The 12,902-nt window shown below is 42.6% G+C and overlaps 1 protein-coding gene across 3 annotated transcripts in view; it reads right to left on the bottom strand.

Moving 5' to 3' along the window:
• Positions 1-12,902, bottom strand: part of CUL5 (cullin 5) — a 109,134-nt gene that overhangs the window by 71,394 nt on the left and 24,838 nt on the right. The gene's annotated exons all lie outside the window — the stretch shown is intronic.

Below are 12,902 nucleotides of genomic sequence, written 5' to 3'. Positions count from 1 at the left end.
GCCAGGAGTTTGAGACCAGCCTGGCCAATATGGCAAAACCCCATCTCTACTAAAAATACAAAAATTAGCCAGATGTGGTGGTGCGCACCTGTAGCCCCCAGCTACTCGGGAGGCTGAGGCAAGGGAATCACTTGAACCCAGGAAGCGGAGGTTGCAGTAAGCCAAGATCATGCCTCTGAATTTCAGCCTGGGTAACAGGGAAAGATACTGTCTCAAAAAAGAAAAAAATCCTGATACAAAAAAAATACATAATTTAGTATGTTACAACTATTTTATGGGTATAACAAAAGATGATTTAGGAACCCAAGGACAGGGTAAGAGTGAAAGTGAGAGGTAGAGAGAAAAGGGAAAGGCTTCCTGGAATAGTTGGTTTCTGAGCTTAATCTCTAAAAATAGGAATCTGCCAGGCAAAAGTGTACAAAGACAGGAGGAAGGATATTTTATGAGAAAACGACAGTATAAGAACTGTAGGCCAGGTGCAGTGCCTCATGCCTGTAATCCTGGCACTTAGGGAAGCCAAGGCTGGTGAATCACTCGAGGCCAGGAGTTCAGGACCAGCCTGGCCAACATAGTGAAACCATCTTTACTAAAAAATACAAAAATTAGCCTGGTGTGGCGGTGCATGCCTGTAGTCCCAGCTATTCAGGAGGCTGAGGCATAAGATCGCAGCACTGCACTGCTGCAGCCTGGGCAACAGAGCGAGATTCTGTCTCAAAAAAAAAGAAATGTGGATGATTATGGTAATTGCAGTGAACTGTAAGCACATTGATGTGACTAACCTGTAAAGTAAAATGCAAAGTGATAAGAAAGAAATTGGGTAACCCAACCCCCTTTTATCCCCTATATTCAATCACAGTCCTATTGTATTCATCATCCAAATGTCTCTCTAATGTGGACATTTCCCTCCATCACCATTACCACAGTGAGAGTCACCATCATTTTTTATTTAGTTTACTGTAACAAAACTAACATGTATTAACTGTTACTATGTGCCAGACACTCCACAATGACTCATGTGCTAGTTTAAGAAGACTTTTAAGAAGCTGATGGGGCCAGGCATGGTGGCTCACACCTGTAATCCCAGCACTTTGGGAGACCAAGGCAGGTGGATAACCTGAGGTCAGGAGTTCGAGACCAGCCCTGGCCAACATGATGAAACTCTGTCTCTACTAAAAATACAAAAAATTAACTGGGCATGGTGGCAGGTGCCTGTAACCCCAGCTACTTGGGAGGCTGAGGCAGGAGAACTGCTTGAACCCAGGAGGCAAAGGTTGCAGTGAGCCGAGATCTGTGAAGGAATAAGGAAAATGGGCTAGAAAAAGCTGGATATAGGTCTGATCCCTGCAGAGGACACAAGGAAGGAAGTCTTAGCAGTAAGAATCGGTGCAGTTCTAAGAAAGGTTGGTAAGGCTGTTGAAAAATTCTGGAACCAGTCACTCATCAGCGGAGTCCTGTGCATCTCTAAAATAAACCTATCTTTGTAACCCTGCTGTACTCAACTCACTGCTGCATATGTGTCAGAAAGGTTCAAACTGGACTTGAGTCTCATAGGGTAACAGGGATGGTGTGGTAAAGGGGGTGGAGTTAGGTAACTCTAGAAATCTTACCTAAAGAAGAGTAAAACGTAGAAGTGATTTGGTATATCTTCTCCAGCTCTCTTTCCTTAACTGCTAAGTACTTCTCTGCATTGCTCTATCAGGGAAGAATGTTCTCAAGGTACTTTTTTTTTTTTTTTTTTTTTTTGAGACAAGGTTGAGACAAGGTCTCTCCCTATCACCCTGCCTAGAATCCAGTGGCATTATGAGCTCACCATAACATTAAACCTTCTGTTCTCAAAAATCCTCCTGCCTCAGCCTCCTGACTAGCTGGGGCTACAGACATGTGCTTTCTTAATTTTTTTTTCTTGAGATGAAGTCTCACTCTGTCAGCCAGGTTGGAGTGCAGTGGTGCAATCTCGGCTCACTGCAACCTCCACTTCCTGGGTTCAAGCAATTCTCATGCCTCAGCTGGCCAATTAGCTGGGATTACAGGCGTCCAATGCCACACCCAGCCAATTTTTACATTTTTAGTAGAGATGGGGTTTTGCCATGTTGGCCAAGCTGGTATCAAACTCCTCACTTGAGGTGATACACCTGCCTTGGCCTCCCAAAGTGCTGCAATTGCAGGCATGAGCCACCACACCCAGCTATGGCTAATTTTTTGTAGAGATGGAATCTTGCTGTGTTTCCCAGACTGGTCTTGAAATCTGGCCTCGAGCAATCTTCCAGCCTCAGCCTCCCAAAGTGTTGGGATTACAGGCATGAGCCGTCACACCCAGCCCCAAAGTGCTTTTAAAAGGGAACATGCCATAAAGTAAATCTTTTTAAATAGTTAACCATACTAGAAAAATCTAGGAGTTGAGAAATAGAGAGGGAGGAAATAGAAGCTTCTCAAAAGTCTTAAGGAAGCAGACAGAAGAGACAGAAGAAGCAAGAAGTAAAAACTATTCCAAAGGTTTTGATTTCTTTGTGTAAAAGAGAAGAAATAGTGTGACCTTGACGTGATGAAATGATATGTATTTTGTTTCCAAATAGTAGGACTATCACATGCTTCTAACTAAGAGCAAGAAACATGAAGGCAACCACTAATGTAAATAAACGTCCAAATTAATAAAAACAAAGAAAGGGAAAATAAAGAAACAATAATGTCAGATCCATGATAGCTATAAAAGCAACAAAGCAAGAATATCCAGTCATAACATTAAACCCGAACTGAATAACCTAATCTGTTAAAAAACAGTATACCCTGCCGGGCGCGGTGGCTCAAGCCTGTAATCCCAGCACTTTGGGAGGCCGAGGCGGGTGGATCACGAGGTCAAGAGATCGAGACCATCCTGGTCAACACGGTGAAACCCCGTCTCTACTAAAAATACAAAACACTAGCTGGGCGTGGTGGCGCATGCCTGTAATCCCAGCTACTCAGGAGGCTGAGGCAGGAGAATTGCCTGAGCCCAGGAGGCGGAGGTTGCAGTGAGCCGAGATCGCGCCATTGCACTCCAGCCTGGGTAACAAGAGCGAAACTCCGTCTCAAAAAAAAAAAAAAAAAAAAAACAGTATACCTTTCAAAAGGACAAATACTATATGATTCCATTTATAAGAGTTACCTAGATAGGCAAATTCATAGATGGAAAGGAAAATGGAGGTTACCAGGAGCTAGGGGGAGGAAGGATGAGCGATTACTGTTTAATGGGTACAACAGAGCTTCTGTTTGGGATGATGAAGAGGTTTGGAGAATGGACTGTGTTGATGTTTGCGTAACACTGGAATATAATTAGTGCCATTGAATTGTACATTTAAAAATGGTTAAAACTGTAAATTTTATATAATATCTATTTACAGCTCATATAAAATATAAGCAAAAATAATTACAAATGTAACGGCATGACACAAATACACTGGAATACTTTAACACATCCTGTATCACTTAGGATACACTCAACTAAAAACAAGATTAAAATGAATTAAGATGAATTTAACTATTAAGAGGCTTTTTTTTTTTTTTTTTTTTTTTTGAGATGGAGTCTCACTCTGTCGCCATGCTGGAGTACAGTGGCGTGATCCTGGCTCAGTGCAATCTCCGACTCCCAGGTTGAATGATTCTCCTGCCTCAGCCTCCCAAGTGGCTGAGACTACAGGCACATGCCCCCTATGCCTAGTTACTTTTTGTATTTTTTAAGTAGAGACAGGGTTTCACCATGTTTGACAGGATGGTCTCAATCTCTTGACATAGTGATCCACCCACCTTGGCCTCCCAACATGCTGGGATTACAGGCATGAGCCACTGCGCCTGGCCTTTTTTTTGAGACAGATTTTTGCTCTTGTTGCCCAGCTGGAGTACAATGGTGCGATCTTGACTCACTGCAACCTCTGCCTCCCAGGTTCAAGTGATTCTCCTGCCTCAGCCTCCCCAGTAGCTGGGAATGCAGGCACCTGCCATCACGGCCAGCTAATTTTTGTATTTTTAGTAGAGACAGGGTTTCACCATTTTGGCCAGGCTGCTCTTGAACTGCTGACCTCTGGTGATCCATCCGTTAAGAGACTATTTTTCTTATATAACAAGAAGAGTAGAGGTATGCAACTGTTCGTGTCATCAGCTAACTAGGATCTTTTCCTTTTTGTTCTGCCATCTTAGCATGTTAGTCTCCTATACCTGTGACTATTAAGTGGGGAAAGGAAGGACAGTGCCAAGCACATTAGTATAATTCATGTGGAAAGTAAAAACTTTTCTAGAAGCCTCCCATAGACCTATTTTCCAGAATGGTATCATACAGCCACCCTAGTAGCAAGGAAGACCCAAAAAGTAATATTAAATTATTCAGCCTTTCTAGTAGAAGGTATGCAAGGCAAAGAAAACCAGGAATGACTACTGGCTTAGCTAACGAGCAGTGTTTATTACAAAATTTCTCCCTATTTTAATATCTAGTAGGAAAAAAACGACATAAAAGAATTTTAAACTACAATTAACAAGAATCATTAGAGACTACTATAAAAACAGCTATACACCAACAAATTAGGAAACATAGAAGAAACAGATAAACTCCTGGGAAGATACATACAACCTACCAGGATTGAACCATAAAGAAAGAGAAAACCAGAATAGACTAATAATGAATAACGAGACTGAAGCAGTAATAAAAAGTTTCCCATCAAGGAAAAGCCCCGTGCCAGGTGCAGTGGCTTGCGCCTGTAGTCCCACCTACTTGGGAAGTCTGATTAGGAGGATCCCTTGAGGCCAGGAGTTCAAGACCAGCCTGAGAGCATGTAACGGCATGCTTGGCTAGCTTTTGTACTTTTTTGTAGAGACAGAGTCTTCCTGTGTTGCCCAGGCCGGTCTTGAACTCCTGGGCTCCACCTGTCTCCACCTCCCAAAGTGCTGGGATCACAGGCATGAGCCACCACACCTGGCGTAATATCCTTTATAATAAACTTGTAAACTAGTTTCCTATTCTGCTCCATACCTCCCAAACTGCCTGCCTGTCTACTTTATCCAGTATTTTATGAATAATGTCTCCATCTGAGACCCAGACATGAGGAGGAGTAAGCCAGATGAAGTAACAGGCGAGAGCTATAAAATTAAAAAGTGAAGACTCAGAATCCAAATTCAGTTCCAAGTGATACCAAAATCTGTACTCTTAACTGCTACACTGTAGAAAACCTTGGAGACAAACACACACCTTGGTTGAAAACCAATTCTATAATTTAATGTGTCCTGACTTTTGGACACAGTATCTCATGTGTCTCAAGATCTTTTCTCTTTTCTTTTCTTTTTTAAGTAAGGTTCTCACTCTGTCACCCAGGCTGGAGTACAGTGGCCTTGACCTCTCAGGCTCAGCTGATTCTCCCACCTCAGCCTCCTGTGTTGCTGGGACAACAGGCATGTGCTACCATGCCCAGCTAATTTTTTGTAGAGACAAAGTTTTACCATGTTGCCCACCTCAGCCTCCCAAAGTGCTAGGATTACAGGTGTGAGCCACCACACCCAACCAAGATCATTTTTCTTACCTGTAAAGTACAGACAATAACTGTCTCATAGGGTAGCTGTTGAAATTTAGTAATATACTTAAAGAACTTTTTTTTAAGATCTCACAAGTTGAAAGTAGTTTATTTAATTCTGGCTTTAATTCCACAGAGCAGACTCAAACCTAACACCATGGATCTAGAGCAGCAGTTCTCAATTGAGGAAGGTATTATTCCCCTAGAAGGGTATCTGGAAACATGTGAGAATCTATGTTTTTATAACGAAGGGTGGGGAGAAAGGCACAGAAGGCGTGTTCATGACTGGAGTTTATAAGAGTGAAGGACAGGCTGGGCGCGGTGGCTCATGCCTGTAATCAAAGCACTTTGGGAAGCCAAGGCGGGTGGATCACCTGAGGTCAGGAGTTCAAGACCAGCCTGACCAACATGATGAAACCCCATCTCTACTAAGTACAATAAATCTGGGTGTGGTGGCACATGCCTGTAATCCCAGCTACTTGGGAAGCTGAGGCAGGAGAATCACTTGAACCTGGGAGGCAGAGGTTGCAGTGAGCCAAGATTGCACCACTGAACTCCAGCCTGGGCAGTAAGACTGAAACTCCATCTCAAAAAAAAAAAAAAGTAAAAGATAGAAGTTATAAATATTGTACAAGATGCAGAACAATCTCTTATGCCACCCAAAATACCAAGAGTACTTCTACGGAGAAAGAATACAGATTATGAGAAAAGGGGTGGAAATCTCAGATAGTCAATGCAGCTTAACATCAATACATTATTAACTCAGATTTAGAAAGATGTAAGCAACCTAAATGTCAATGATTAATATGGCCAAAATACGGGTAAAAGTTACAAAGGTTTTAATTATTGTCAGTCTTGCAATTTTGGTGATATATAGGAATCCCTTACCTAAAAGGACTATACATTGAGCTGTTTTAGGTACTCCAAGGAGATAAAAGATCTTTTTTATTTTTTGACATGGAGTTTCACTCTTGTTTTCCAGGCTGGAGTGGAATGACACAATCCTGGCTCACTGCAACCTCTGCCTCCCAGGGTCAAGTGATTCTCCTGCTTCAGCCTCCTGAGTAGCTGGGATTACCGGGGCCCACCATCGCACCCAGGTAATTTAGGTATTTTTTAGTAGAGATGGGGTTTCACCATGTTGGCCAGGCTGGTCTCGAACTCCTGGCCTCAGGTGATCCACCCACCTCAGCCTCCCAAAGTGCTGGGATTACAGGTGTGAGCCACCATGCCTGGCTGAAAGATCTTTAAAAACGACACGTTGAGTCCACCAACTGTACAACGTTATTAATGATTTCTACTTTGAAGTCCACTTTTAGTAGGGAACACCATCACTCTATGCTCCTTTTCTCAGTCAAGAGTACTCAGAGAACAAGCACTATTCTCAATGATCAATTTTATCAACAGATTGGCAAAAACAACCTAACAGTAAAAAACCCCACCACACCCAACATATCATTCATAAAATAGTTTAATTGAATATCTGGCAAAAACAACCTAACAGCAAAAAAACCCCACCACACCCAACATATCATTTATAAAATAGTTTAATTGCATCATTTATGAAAATCATATGTATACATGAATGTAATAAAGCTTTAAAAGGCCTCAGCTGGCCGGGCGTAGTGGCTTAACACCTGTAATCCCAGCACTTTGGGAGGTCGAGGCGGGTGGATCACGAGGTCAAGAGATCGAGACCATCCTGGTCAACATGGTGAAAATCCCGTCTCTACTAAAAATACAAAAAATTAGCTGGGCATGGTGGCGCATGCCTGTAATCCCAGCTACTCAGGAGGCTGAGGCAGGAGAATTGCGTGAACCCAGGAGGCAGAGGTTGCAGTGAGCCGAGATCGCACCATTGCACTCCAGCCTGGGTAACAAGAGCAAAACTCGGTCTCAAAAAAAAAAAAAGCCTCAGCTGTTTCTTACTGAACTTTAATTTCCCAAAGGCCAGAATTATAAGTTAATTGGTAGTATGCAACAAGTCCTACATCATTTAGGAAATCAGAGCATTTTCTTAAGTGATAGAGAGAAAATGATTACAACAGCTCAATGTTTATAGGTTATGCAATTACACATCTGTAATTCATTGATACAGTATTTTAATAGTGTGTGTGAGACTGCTATCCTAATAAAGACTTGTGTGCAAGGCTGGCCTTTGGCTAGGATGTGGCAATCTAGATTTTTGGGAGGATGCCCATCATTCCTTAACAAGAATGTTTTACGTACCGAAACTGTTTATACAGTGTGACTTACATTGAACACTTGCTTTTCTTTTGCCACTCTCAAATTTTGGTATGTGCCAAGAAGAAGCTGCTTATATGACCAGCTCTCAGGACAAAGTCTGGGTGCTGAGTCTCTAATTAGCTACGCTGGTAGACAATTTTTTTTTCTTTTCTTTTTTTTTTTAAAGACGGGGTTTCACCATATTGGTCAGGCTGGTCTTGAACTCCCGACCTCAGGTGATCCGCCCGCCTTGGCCTCCCAAGTGCTTGGATTACAGGCGTGAGCCACCACGCCCAGCGGTAGACAATATTTTATATGTGTTTTCTCAGTCAGTTGCTGGAGGAATTAAGCTTGCTCTGTTTGACCGTGGGACAAGACATTTGGGAGTTTGCATTTTGTCAGCCTGGACTTTGCTACATGTACTTTTTCCCTTTGTTGATTTTGCTTTGCTTCCTTCACTGTTATAAGTCATAGCCGTGAATACAACTACATGGTGAGTCCTGTGAATACTCCCAGCAATCACTAAGCCTAGGGGTGACCTTGGGATTGCTAACACAGCTGGTGTCAGAAGCTGGACTCATGAAGAGGGAAGAAGCAGTAGGATGACAAACATTTGTTGCTTGGGTGGCTATAAAATCATTCATAGTATGTAACAGCAGGTGAGCCTGTCTGTTGTGACAGGTAAAAATTGTTTATGAAATTTGAAAATGGTACCGCTAACACCAGGAGAACTGGCTCTCTCATTCCCCTGGCAGTTTCTGGCCATGCTGACTAAAGTGAGGGGAGAAAAAGCAGAGCCTGGATGATGTCTCTGTTTTTGTTTTTTCTTGCCTCCAGGTGGGAAGAGAAGAGGCCCAAAAGTTCCCAAAGGTGAGTTTTGGGTGGATCAAAAGTGTTGAAAGGTTATATGCTCTCTCCTCCAAATAGGAAAAAATAATAGCAAAATCAGAGCCCAGGGCTGGAGCAAAGCTTTAGATACATTAGGGGAGAAACAGGAGTGGGGAAAGTGAACCACTTCAGCTGTTTTTTCAGCCTAGCTGCTGCTGCTGCAGTTCCTCTCTATACCTATACCTTGCATTCCAGTCAGGATCTCCCAGCAGCTGTAATGTTACTATTATAAACACTGAATTTACCACTAGAAGTTTGATTAAATTTAAAATAAGGACGGCCAGGCACAGTGCTTCATGCCTGTAATCCCAACACTTTGGGAGGCTGAGGTGGGCAGATCACTTGAGATCAAGAGTTTGAGACCAGCCTGGCCAACATGGTAAAACCCCATGTCTACTAAAAATAAAAAAATTAGCCGTGTGCAGTGGTGGGTACCTGTAGTCCAGCTACTCAAGAGATGAGGCAGGAGTCGCTTGAACCCAGGAGGTGGAGGATGCAGTAAGCCGAGATTGTGCCACTGAACTCCAGCCCGGTCAACAGAGCAAGACTCCATCTCAGTAAATAAATAAATAAATAGGCCGGGCGCGGTGGCTCAAGCCTGTAATCCCAGCACTTTGGGAGGCCGAGGCGGGTGGATCACGAGGTCAAGAGATCGACACCATCCTGGTCAACATGGTGAAACCCCGTCTCTACTAAAAATACAAAAAACTAGCTGGGCGTGGTGGCACGTGCCTGTAATCCCAGCTACTCAGGAGGATGAGGCAGGAGAATTGCCTGAACCCAGGAGGCAGAGGTTGCGGTGAGCGGAGATTGTGCTATTGCACTCCAGCCTGGGTAACAAGAGCGAAACTCCGTCTCAAAAAATAAAAATAAAAATAAATAAGTAAATAAATTTAAAGTAAGGTAAAAACGTGGTAGGGGGTTAAGAGATGACTTTGTACTTTGCAGCTATTGCATCTAGATGTATAATCAAAAATGACACAATATGTAATATGCTGCTAGTCATTTCATAAATGCTAGAGGGATTGTTCCAATCAGGAAAAGTGAGACAAAACTTCCTGCTTTTTTTCTGCTGAAGAGACCGGAATTTCAACTCTCTGAGTATTGGGAACAGGGTAAGCTCTTCACAATGAACGATATTTACTATGGTTTTTTTTTTTTTTTCACTCAGAAAATGATTTGGTTCCAATGCATACTACGTTTTTTTAACTAACGCTGCCTCTGGAGAAGAGAGACAACATGAAAACAAAGGAAATCTCCAGATGGAAGAAATATACTTCAGGAATTTTAAATGCAGTTTTTCATTGCTATTGAATTATTGTGAAATTAGATGTCTGACCCTTAGAAGCCTGATGATTTTCCAGGCTGATATGCATATTTTTGAAGGGATCAATTTGGATCATAAGACTGACAAGGTAAAATAGGACTTGGGATGGTCTTGCTGATTACTTGGACTTGAAATATGACTGTGAGCCTGAAGTATCTTGGCTTTGCTGCTGCCAAAGACAAGACACTAACTTTTTTGGAATCCTAAAATCACAGATCTCAACTACCTGGATCTGACGCTGGGCTGAAACCTGACACTCTGCTACTGGGCTATTTCAACCTTAACACAAGCTGTGCTGAACTGAAAGCAGGCATATACTCAATAAACAGGACTTTGCCTGAAATACTTTTTCTGTTTTTTTTTTTTGAGACAGGGTCTCACTCTGTCACTCAGTCTGGAATGCAGTGGTGTGATCACAGCTTCCTGTAGCCTCAATGCAGCAAGCAATCTGCTTAAGAGTTCAAGCAACCCTCTCACCTCAGCTCCCAATTAAATGGGACTACAGGTGTGTCCACGACATGGACATGGGATTTTTTTGTTTGTTTTTTTAGAGATAGGGTCTCTCTATGTTGCCTAGGCTGGTCTTGAATTCCTGGGCTCAAGCGATCATCTTGTCTTGGCTTCCCAAAGTTCTGGAATTACAGGTGTAAGCCGCTTTGGCCCTAAAAGACTACTGAAGATTTAAAAGATATCCTCCTGTGGAGCCAGAAACTATAAAAACATCATGGATTCTGGCTGGACCACATCAACCACTTACAGATATCCAAAGAAAAAGGCTTACTCTCTCATGGGACTACCCAAAATCAAGCTGCTGATTAGTCTTATATATCTAATATGGAGACTAAAAGTATTCTCAACTGATGTTTCCTACCAAAAGCTTTAAGTTGGGAGAAGGCACATCATAAAGAGTGTAGCCCCTTTGACCACTTCTTACAGGTTAGATTTTGACCCCTTCTTGAGATGTTTCACTGCTACTGACTTGTGTTTGTCTTCCTAGATTGGTTAGTTTGCAACAACAGATTTAATAATCTGACTCTATTTCTCTCTTTCCCTCCTGGTACACACACACCTTAGTAAGTCTGTTTGGTTATCAAACACAGCTATCCCCAGAAAGGAACTGATCTTTTCTAGGTTACTCACTAGACAAATGATCAGGACAAAAGGGGTGGGAGATAACATAAGCCCATTCTGAAAAGTTTCAAAAATTCAGGATTTCATCCTGATCGATTCCTAACTATAATTTGTCTAATTAAGTTGCATAAAAATGTTTTTCAGTAAAAAACATCTTTTGTCCCTCATGCAGACCTGGATGATTGAGAAGACGTAAGATTTTCATTACTGAAAGGGATATGCTGATTTTATAAGGAAGAGAAAACAAAACCCAGAATCTGAGAAGGGACAGGAGAGGAGGAGGACATTAAATGATTTTTGCTTTTCACAACTATTCCCACTTTTCCTAAAGGGAATCTCTCAGGGTTGCCTTTCCAAGCTGCCATGAGTCCTTTTAATTCACACTGACTGCTGAACTTAAAATCATACCTAACAGCACCAACTATGAGATGGCAAAGAACAGCCTCAGCTTCTGCACTTTTCATGCACAACAACTCCTGTTTGGATCTAACTCCCTTCAGGCAGTCCTGCTGAAACCAAGGCCTGAACTGAATTACAAGTCAACTACACTGAATTGGGAACCCCAGACTGTAAGGCCCCATGGTGGGGGGCCACAGCGAGGGCCTTGTTAACCTGCACCACCTAATATCTTGCTTGGGGTATCTTAACAATTTTAAACATCTTTCCAGGAGTACTACATGAGGCCTCTGGGATTATTTGTCAGTGTTCGTACCCTAGCATGGCACTGTCTCAATCCTGGAAGGCTTTCAGGTCTGCTTCAACTTACTGTCCTGAGTTGTGCTGTGCCTAAGTTGACACTTATGCCTGAGTTGACCATGTTAAAAATGGCCCATACAGAAACTGAAAGAGAAAGCCACATGGTTTTCTAAGACAAACCTTATGATCTATGGTGTTTGTTTTAACTGGCTAAATTCAGGGGCCCTAAAAAGGGATAACTAGCCAGGCATGGTGGCTCATGCCTGTAATCCCAGGACTTTGGGAGGCTGAGGTGGGCAGATTACCTGAGGTCAGGAGTTTGAGACCAACCTGGACAACATGGTGAAACCTCATCTCTCCTAAAAATACAAAGATCAGTTGGGTATGGTGGCACATGCCTGTAAGCCCAGCTACTCAGGAGGCTGAGGCATGAGAATCACCTGAACCCGGGAAACAGAGGTTGCAGGGAGCCAAGATGGTGCCCCTTCACTCCAGCCTGGGAAACAGCAAGACCCTATCTAAAAAAAATAAAAAATAAAAAAAGATAACTGAGATCAATACTACAGGTTGGTCTTGCCCTGCTACACAGGGGCCTGCAGACATAATTTTGCTGTAAAAATATTTTGGCCAACAGCAAAACATTAAACCAGCACCCCTGAGACTGCATCTCCGAAAAATGCTGGCTTGCCAAGGCATTTCTCAAGATTAGCCCTTGGCTGGCACCTGAGAATTTGAATGGTCAAAAGTTTCCTACACTTAAATAAAACTTTCCTGAAATAATGGTGGCTCACTGTACCTAAACTGTTTATACAAAAACTATGGTTTACTCATTTGGGTACACATTGGGAGAGACTGCCTACGTGACCAGCCTCCATAAAAGCCCTGAGTACTGAGTCTCTAATAAGCTTCTCTGGTAGACAACGTATCACATGTTGTCAATCACTGCTGGAAAAATTAAGTGTGTCCTGTGTGACTCCCCTGGGAAAGGACTCTTCTTGGAAGCTTGTGCTTGCTTCTTCCTGCACTTCATGCCATGTACCTTTTCCCTTTGCTGATTTTGCTTGGGATCCTGTCACTGTAATGACTCATAGCTGTGAGTATGA

Source organism: Saimiri boliviensis, chromosome 6, assembly GCF_048565385.1.
Source record: "Saimiri boliviensis isolate mSaiBol1 chromosome 6, mSaiBol1.pri, whole genome shotgun sequence".
NCBI classification, from domain to species: domain Eukaryota; kingdom Metazoa; phylum Chordata; class Mammalia; order Primates; family Cebidae; genus Saimiri; species Saimiri boliviensis.
This window is presented reverse-complemented; position numbering and strand designations above follow the sequence as displayed.